At 39.8% G+C, this 9436-nt stretch overlaps 1 non-coding gene across 1 annotated transcript; it reads right to left on the minus strand.

The window, feature by feature from the left end:
• Positions 1–9153: 9153 nt before the first annotated feature.
• On the minus strand, positions 9154–9226 carry TRNAW-CCA. The gene has a single exon. It is a non-coding gene; the product is annotated as a tRNA-Trp (tRNA).
• Positions 9227–9436: the final 210 nt, after the last annotated feature.

Genomic DNA, 9436 nt, shown 5'->3' on the forward strand with positions numbered 1-9436 from the left:
TTATCTTTCTGATATTTTATTATTAGTGTAAAGAAATGCAACTAATTTCTGAACATTAATGCATCCTGCTGTTTTGCTGAAATCCTTTATTAGATCTAGTAGTTTCAGTGTGAAGTCCTTAGGGTTTTCTATGCATAGAATCATGTTATCTGCATCTAGTGACACTTTTACCTCTTGCTTTCCAATTCGGATACCTTTTATTTCTATTTATATTTTGATTATTGTGGCTAGGACTTCCAATGTTATGTTGAATAGAAGTGGTCAGAGTGGAGATTCTTGACTTGTTACAGATTTTAGTGGGAAAGCTTTCAGCTTTTCACTGTCTAGTGTTATTTTGGCTGTGGGTTTGTCAGAAATGGCTTTTCTTATGTTGAGGTGTGTTCTGGTTATGCCCCGTTTGGTAAGACTTTTTATCATGAATGGATGAGGAATTTTGTCAAATGCATCTTCTGCATCTATTGAGATGATCGTGTGGCTTTTGACCATTGTAAATGTGTTGTATTACATTGATTGATTTGCAAATGTTGAACTATCCTGTGAACTTGGGATGCATCTCACTTGGTCATTATGTGTGGCCTTGCTTATATGTTGGGTTCAACTTGCTATGTTGAGAATTTTTGTGTCTGTATTCATCGAAGATACTGGCCTGTAGTTTTCTTTTTTGCTTTTCGCCTGGTTTTGGTATCAGGTGGCTTCAGAGTGTTATCTGGGTGTTTTCCCGCCTCTTCAGACTTTTGGGAGAGTTTGAGAAGAATCAGTCTAAGTTCTTTGTTTGTTTGGAAGGATTTGCCTCTCATCCTGGAGTTTTATTTGTAGGGAGGTTTTTTGTTTTTTTAATTAGAGATTCTTTTTTACTTCCAGTGATTAGTCTGTCCAAAATTTCTATACATTCTTTTAAAAAAATGTTATTGAAGTAGGGTTGCTTTACAGTGATATTTTTTGCTGTGCAGCAAAGTGAATCAGCCATACATATATATATATCCCCTCTTTTTTGGATTTTGTTCCCATTTAGGTCACCACGTAACACTGAGTATAGATCTCATTAGCATCCATTTTGTACATAGTAGGGTACGTATGTCTGTCCCAATTTCCTCATTCATCCTACTGCCACCTTTACCCCCTTGGTGTCTATACCTTTGTTCTCTACATTAGTATCTCTCTTTCTGCTTTGCAAATATGTTCATCTGTACCATTTTTTTAGATTCCACATATATGTGTTAATATATGATATTTGATATTCTCTTTCTGACTGACTTCACTGTGTATTACCACTGTAGGTCTATCCATGTCTCTGCAAATGGCATGATTTCATTTCTTTTTATGACTGAGTAATATTTCATTGTATATATGTGCCATATTGTTTTTTTAAATTATCATTCTTTATTTATTTAACTCTGCTAGGTCTTAGTTGTGGCATGTAGGATATTTAGTGGTGGCATGTGAATTCTTAGTTGCAGCATGTGGGGTCTAATTCCCTGACCAGTGATTGAGCCTAGGCCCCCTGCATTGGGAGTGTGAAACCTTAGCTACTGGACCACCAGGGAAGTCCTGACATATCATCTTTTTATCCATTCTTCTGTGATGGACATTTAGTTTGCCTCCATGTCTTGGCCTTTGAAAATAGTGCTACAGTGAACACTGGGGTGCATGTATTCTTTTGAATTCTGGTTTTTTTTCTGGATATATGCCAGGAGTGGGATTGCTGGGTCGTATGGTAGTTCTATTTTCAGTTCTTTAAGGAACCTCCATACTGTACTCCATAATGGCCGTGCCAGTTTACATTCCCACCCACAGTGTACAAGGGTTCCCTTTTCTCCACACCCTCTCCAGCATTTATCGTTTGTAGATTTGTTGATGATTGCCATTCTGACTGGTATGAGGTAATACCTCATTTTAGTTTTTTTTAATAATTTTATTTATTTATATTTGGGTGTGCTGGGTCCTTGTTGCTGCAAGGGTTTTTCTCTGGTTGCGGCGAGCAGATGCTGCTCTCTAATTGCAGTGTACAACCTTCTTATCGTGGTGGCTTCTCTTGTTGCAGAGCATGGAATCTAGGGCCCGTGGGCTTCAGTAGTTGTGGCTCCTGGGTTCTAGAGCACAGGCTCAATAGTTGTAGTTTCTCCATGGCCTGTGGGATCTTCCTGGACTGGGGATCGAACCCGTGTCTCCTGTACTGGTGGGTAGATCCTTTACCACTGAGCCACCAAGGAAGCCCTCATTTTAGTTTTGATGTGCATTTTTCTAATAATTAGTGATGTTGAGCACCTTTTCATATACCTATTGGCCATCTGTTTGTCTTCTTTGGAGAAATGTCTATTTAATTAAAAATGTCTTCTGCCAATTTTTTTTATTAGGTTGTTTGTTTTAAATTTTATTTATTTAGGCTGCCTTGGGTCTTTGTTTCTGTGCTTGGGCTTTCTCTAGTTTCAGCAAGTGAGGGCCAGTCTTTAGCTGCAGTTGTGTGGGCTTCTTGATTGTGGTGTACAGGCTTAGTTGTCCCGCACCACGTGGAATCTTCTCTGACCAGGGATCAAACCCATACCCCCTGCATTGGATTCTTAACCACTGGACCACCATGGAAGTCCTGTTAGGTTTTTTTTATATTGAGCTGCATAAGCTGTTTGTTCGTTTTGGAGGTAACCCCTGTCAGTTGCTTTGTTTGCAAATATTTTCTCCCATTCTTTTTTTATTAAATATCTTTTTGACATGTAAACAGTGCTTTATTTTTTTGGGTGCCCTGAATCTTCATTGCTGCATGTGGACTTTCTCCAGTTGCAAAGAGCAGAGGCTATTCTCTAGCTATGTTGAATGGTCTTCTCATAGTGGTGGCTTCTCTGGTTGTGGAGCACAGGCTCTAGGAGCTTTAGTAATTGCTGTGTAGGGGCTCGTTAGCTGGCTCATGAGCCCTAGAGTGTGCTTGTTGTTGTGTAGTTGCTAAATCGTGTTTGACTCTTTTGCAACCCCATGGATTGTAGCCTGCCAGGCTCCTCTGTCCAAAGGATTTCCCAGGCTGGAGTGGGCTTCCATTTCCTTCTGCAGGGGATCTTCCTGGACCAGGGATCAAACTCATGTCCCTTGTATTGCATGGCGGATTCTTGACCACCAAACCAACAGGGAAGACCTAGTTTTTCATTTTATTATTGATTTCTTCCTATTGTTTTTTAATCTCTCTTTATTTTCTCCCAGGTCCTTAGTATTTCATCCTTCTGCTGACTTTAGGTTTTGTTTGTTCTTCTTTTTCTAATTGTTTTAGGTAGCACTTTGGCTTCCCTGATAGCTCAGTTGGTAAAGAATCCATTTGCAATGCACGAGACCCCGGTTCGATTACTGGGTCTGGAAGATCCCCTGGAGAAGGGATAGGCTACCCACTCCAGTATTATTGGGCTTCCCTGTGTGGCTCAGTTGGTGAAGAGTCTGCCTGCAATGCTGGAGACCTGGGTTTGATTCCTGGGTTGGGAAGATCCCCTGGAGAAGGGAAAGGTTACTCACTCCAGTATTCTGGCCTAGAGAATTCCATGGACTGTATAGTCCATGGTGTCACAAAGAGTCGGACACAATGGAGCAACTTTCACTTTAAGTCATTTATTTGAAAGTTTTCTTGTTTGTTTTTTTGAGGAAGGCTTGTATCTTCCCTCTAAGAACTTCTCATTGCGTCTCATAGATTTTGTATGGTTGTATTTTCACTGTTGTTGGTCTCAAGGTATTATTTTTTTTAACTTTTTATTTTCTATTGGCCTATAGCTGATTAACAATGTTGTGATAGTTTCAGATGAACAGCAAAGGGTCTCAGCCCTACATATACATGTATCCATTCTCCCCCAAACTCCCCTCCCACCCAGGCAAGCCGCATAATACTGAGCAGAGTTCTATGTGCTATACAGCAGATCCTTGTTGGTTATCCGGTTTAAATATAGCAGTGTGTACATGTCCATACCAAACTCCCTAACTATCCCTTTCCCTGTCCTTCCCCCCCAGCAATCGTAAGTTCATTCTCTAAGTGTGGGTTTCAAGGTTTTCTTTAATTTCCTTCTTGATTTCCTCATTGATCCATTTGTTTTTTTTTTTTAATAGCATGTTGTTTAGTCTTCATATAATCATTTCTTTCTCATTTCTTTTCCCTTGGTTGATTTCTAGTTTCATGCCATCGTGGTCAGAGACGATGCTTAAAATAATTTTTGTACTTTTAAATTTCTTGACATTACTTTTATGCCCTAGTATGTGGTCAATCCTAGAGAAGGTTTCATGTGCAATTGAAAGGATTGTGTATTTTTTTTTAATGTAATGTCCTGAAAATGGCAGTTGAGTCTAACTGTTCTACTGTATCATTTGGAATCTCTGTTGCCTTACTGATTTTCTGTCTAGAAGATATGTCCATTGGTGTGAGTGGGTTGTTAAGGTCTCCTACTGTTACTGCATTCCTATCCATTTCTCCTTTTATATCTGTTGGTTTTCATTTTATGTATTTGAGTGGTTCTGTTTTAGGTGCAGGGCTTCCCAGTTGGCTCGTGTTAGAGAATCTACCCGCAATGCAGGAAACCCAGGTTGATTCCTGGTTTGGAAATATTCCTTGGAGAAGGGAATGGCTACCCGCTGCAGTATTCCTGCCTAGAGAATCCCATGGACAGAGAAGCCTAGTGGGCTACAGTCCATGGGGTTGGAAGGAATGAGAACGACAGAGCATGCACACATGCATGTTAGGTACATATATGTTGAGAAGTGAAAACTCTCTTCTTGTGTTGATCCTTTTTTCATTATATATTGATCTCCTTTATGTTCCTTTATGGCCTTTGCTTTAAAGTCTATTTTGTCTGATACAAGTATTGTAACTCTACCTTCTTGTCATTAATGTTTGCATGGAATACCTTTTTCTATCCCCTCTCCAGTCTATATGTGTCCTTTGCCCTAAGGTGGGTGTCTTGTAGGAGGTTTTTGTTTTTTAATTTGCTGCTACTCTCTTTTTTGTTTGGAGCATTCAGTCCATTGATACTTAAGATAATTATTGATACATATGTATTTATTGCTATTTTAAACTTTGTTTTCCGGTTGATTCTGTTCCTTTCTTTTTCTTTGTAGTTTGATTATTTCCTTTTATTTTATGTTTTTGTTGTCTTTTTGGTTTTTGTGAACTTATTGTATGTTTTTGATTTGTGGTTGCCCTTTTTCAAGTATGTTTGTCCCTTCCTATATCTGCTTGCATTGGTCTGATAGTCATATAAGCTTAGACACGTTAAAAAAAAAGAATTTGCATTTTTTTACTCTCCTTCCCCACATTTTATGATTTTGGTGTCCTTTTCTACATCTTCATGTTTACCACTTTGATGTTCCTTGTGTTTGTCATTACTTTCACAAATAGGGATTTTTTTCTTTTTGATCTGTATACTGACTAAATTAAGTGATTTACCTTAAGTGATTTTTTCTTTCCATATCTCCTTGTTCTTTTTTATTTAGAGAAGATGTTTCAGTATTTAATATGGGTTTAGTATTTACTTTTCTGAGAAATTATTTATTTCTCCTCCTATTCTAAATGATAATTATCTGGGTAGACTATTTTAGGTTGCAGGTTTTTCCCTTTCAAGACTTTGAATATATTTTGCCACTCTCTTCTGGCCTGCAGTGTTACTATAGAGATATCAGCTGATGGCCTTATGGGGGAATCCCTTGTAATTAACTCTTTGTTTTTCTCTTCCTAAAGGAAGAGAGGGAGGATTAGAATCCTTCCTAATTTTGCCATTTTTATTATCATATGGCTTGGTGTAGGTCTCTATTAGTTCATCTTGTTTGGAATCCTCTGTGTTTCCTGTCCCTGGATATCTGTGTCCTTCTTTAGGTTTGGGAAGTTTTCAGCCATAGTTTCTTCAGATACATTTTCAATCCCCTTTTCTCTTTATTCTCCTTCTGGAATTCCTACTATGTGTAGATTGGCACACTTTATATTATCCCATAGATTTCTTTTGCTGCTTTCATTTTTTTTTTCATTTGTGGTTTTTTTTTTAATTGGGTTATTTCCATTCTATCTAATAGGTCATTCATTCTTTCTTCTGCATTATTCATTCTGGTATTCATTGCCTTGAGCTCAACTTTTGTGTCAGAAAATGAATTTTCTTATTTTTCTTGGCTCCTCCTTATAGTTCCTATTTCCTTTTTTATAGTTATCTGCATTTCTGTCAATAGTCTTTCTTAATTCCTTCAATATTTTCATTACCTCCGTTTTGAACTCAGTGAGTATTAGACTGAAGAGATCTGTGTCATTGTTCTTTCAGGGGAGTTCTCTTGGTTTTTGAATTGGGAGTTGTTCCTCTGCTTCTTCATTTTTCTTCTATTTCTCTTACTCTGTGAAAGTGAAAAGTCGCTCAGTTGTGTCCGACTCTTTGAGACCTCATGGACTGTAGCCTACCAGTCCTCTCCATCCATGGGATTTTCCAGGTAAGGGTACTGGAATGGGCTGCCATTTCCTTCTCCAGGGGATCTTCCCCACCCAGGAATCAAAGCCAGGTCTCCCGTTTTGCAGCCAGACACTTTACCCTCTGAGCCACCAGGGAAGCCCTCTTACTCTGTGAGTTTGGGACTCCAGTACTCTTGCCTGGAAAATCCCATCGATGGAGGAGCCTTGTAGGCTGCAGTCCATGGGGTCGCAAAGAGTCGGACACGACTGAGCAACTTCTCTTTCTTTATACAGTCCTGGATGGTTTTTTATATGAGAGAATGCCTGTGGGTTGCTTGTGTGAGTTTCATATTTTTTGGCATGAGGACAGTAATCGGTTTGGGTGCTTGCTGTCTCTTTCCTCGGCGTGTGCTGGCCGTTATCCCCTTGATAGAAGATGTGCAGGTGTGTGACCGGCACAGGCTCCAGGAAGGCGGGGGCAGCAGTTGGTGCCCGATCCTGGGTCCCTCAGCGGCAGCAGCAGCCTGTGTCTGCCTCTGGAGTCTGAGATGGGAGCAGAGGCTCACACCCACCCCTGGAGTGTGTGTAGGTGGTGCCCTGCTGCCTGAGAGTGTGTGGAGAAAGAAGCTCCTGTGGCAGTCCCCACTCTTCTCATTCCCCCCTCCCTGCCCCAATAATAGCCCAGGCTCCTTCCCATACTCCCTCAGTTGTGGTGACCACACCCTCGCCCCCTCAGGCTGTCCACACACAGCCCACCCCAGTCCTCTCCTGGGTCTGACCTCTGAAACCCGAGCTTCAGCACCCAGCCCCTGCTCACCCCAGTGCAAGTGTCTCAGGTTGGAGAGTGGACTTCCCAGTGTGCAGAAAGATTTCCCATTTAACGTTCCCTCCCAGACCAGGACCTGTCCTGATTCCTTTCTGTGTTTTTTATTGCCATTGCATGGTTATATGGAGATTTTCTTGCCCTTTTGGGAGTCTTGGGTCTTATGCCAGCATTCAGTAGATGTTCTGTGAAAATCATTGCATCTGTGGATGTATTTTTGATTTATTTGTGGAACAAGGTGAACTCTATATCTTACTTCTCGGCCATCTTGATCCACTTTTTGTGTCATATTTTAGATTCAGCATATAAATGATATCATAAGTACTTGTCTTTCTCTTTCTGACCTACTTTGCTTAGTATGACAGTCTCTAGTTGTATCCATGTTGCTGTGAAAGGCAGGATTTCATTCTTTTTTGTTGTTGTTGAGCAGTGTTTCATTATATGTATGTACCACATCTTCTGTATCCATTCATCTGTTGATGGACCTGTAGGTTGTTTCCATGTCTTGGCTATTGTGAATAGTGTTGCTATGAACATAGGGGTGCATACATCTTTTTGAATTATAGTTTGTCTGGATATATGCCCAGAAATGAGATTGGTGGATCATATGCTAATTCTATTTTTAGTTTTCTGAGGAACCTCTGTTACCCTTTTCTACAGTGGCCACACCAACATATGTTCCCAAGAACAGTGTAGGAAGGTTCCCTTTTCTCCACACCCTCTCCAGTGTTTGTTATTTGTAGACTTTTTAATGATGGCCATTCTGACTGGTGTGAGGTGGTCCCTCATTGTAGCTTTGATTTGCATTTCTGTAATAATTATGATGTTGGGCATCTTTTCATGTGCCTGTTGGCCACTGTATTTTGTCTTTGGAGAAACGCCTATTTAGTTCTTCTGCTTATTTTTGATTGGGTTGTTTGGCTTTTTGTTGTTGTTGAGTTGTATGAGCTATTTAAATATTTTGAAAATTAAGCTCTTGTTGGTCATATCATTTGCAAATATTTTCTTTCATTCCATGAGTTCTCTTTTTCTTTTATTTATGGCTTCCTTTGCTGTGCAAAAGCTTGTAAGTTTTATTAGGTCTCACTTGTTTATTTTGCTTTTATTTCTATTGCCTTGGGAGCCTGACCTAAGAAAACATTGGTATGACTTATGTCAGAGAATGTTTTGCCTGTGCTCTCTTCTAGGAGTTTTATGGTGTCATGTCTTAGGTTGAAGTCTAAGCCATTTTGAGTTTATTTTTGTGTGAGAGTGTGTTCTAGCTTTACTGATTTACATGCGGCTGTCCAGCTATCCCAGCACCATTTGCTAAAGAGACTGTCTTTTTCCAATTGCATGTTCTTGCCTCCTCTGTCCAAGATTAACTGACTCTGGGTTTGAGGGTTCATTTCCATGCTGTCTCTCTTCTGTCCCAGTGGTCTCTGTCTGTCTTTGTGCACTGTTGTGATTACTGTAACTGTGGTGGTGTCCGATGTCTGGGAGAGTTATACCTCCTGCTTTGCTTTTCCCCATAGTACTGCTTTGGCAATTTTGGGTCTTTAATGTTCCTATATGCATTTTTGTATTATTTGTTCTAGTTCTGTGAAAAATGTCATGGATATGTTGATAAGGATCACATTCAATCTATAGACTCTTTTGGGTAGTATTGCCATTTACCAATATTAATTCTTCCAATCCAAGAGCATAGGGTATCTTTCCATTTCTTTGAATCCACTTTAATTTCCTTTGTTAATATTTTATAGTTCTCAGCCTATAATTCTTTTACCTCCTTGGTCAGATTTATCTCTAGGGGTTGTTTAAGTGTGTTTGTTTTGATGCAGTTTATTTATTTTTTCTTTATTTTTGCTTATTTCTTTATTTGGTGCCCTGGGTCTTAGCTGTGACACGTGGGATCTTTCATCTTTTACCTGTGGCATGTGAACTCTTAGTTGCAGCTTGTTGCATGTAGTTCCCTGACCAGGGATCAAACCTGGGCCCTCTGCATTTGGAGTCCAGAGCCCTAGCCACTGGACCACCAGTGAAGTCCCAGTGCGATTTTTAAAAGTATTTTTTAAAAATTACTTGTCTAATATTTCATTGTCAGTGTAAAGAAATGCAACCAATTTCTTAATGTTAATCTTGTTTCCTGCTACTTTGCTGAATTCCTTTATTAGATCTAGTGGGCTTCTCTAGTGACTCAGACGGTAAATAATCTGCCTGCAATGCAGGAGACCCCGGTTTGATCCTTGGGT

Source organism: Cervus canadensis, chromosome 22 (assembly GCF_019320065.1).
Source record: "Cervus canadensis isolate Bull #8, Minnesota chromosome 22, ASM1932006v1, whole genome shotgun sequence".
Taxonomy (NCBI): Eukaryota; Metazoa; Chordata; class Mammalia; order Artiodactyla; family Cervidae; genus Cervus; species Cervus canadensis.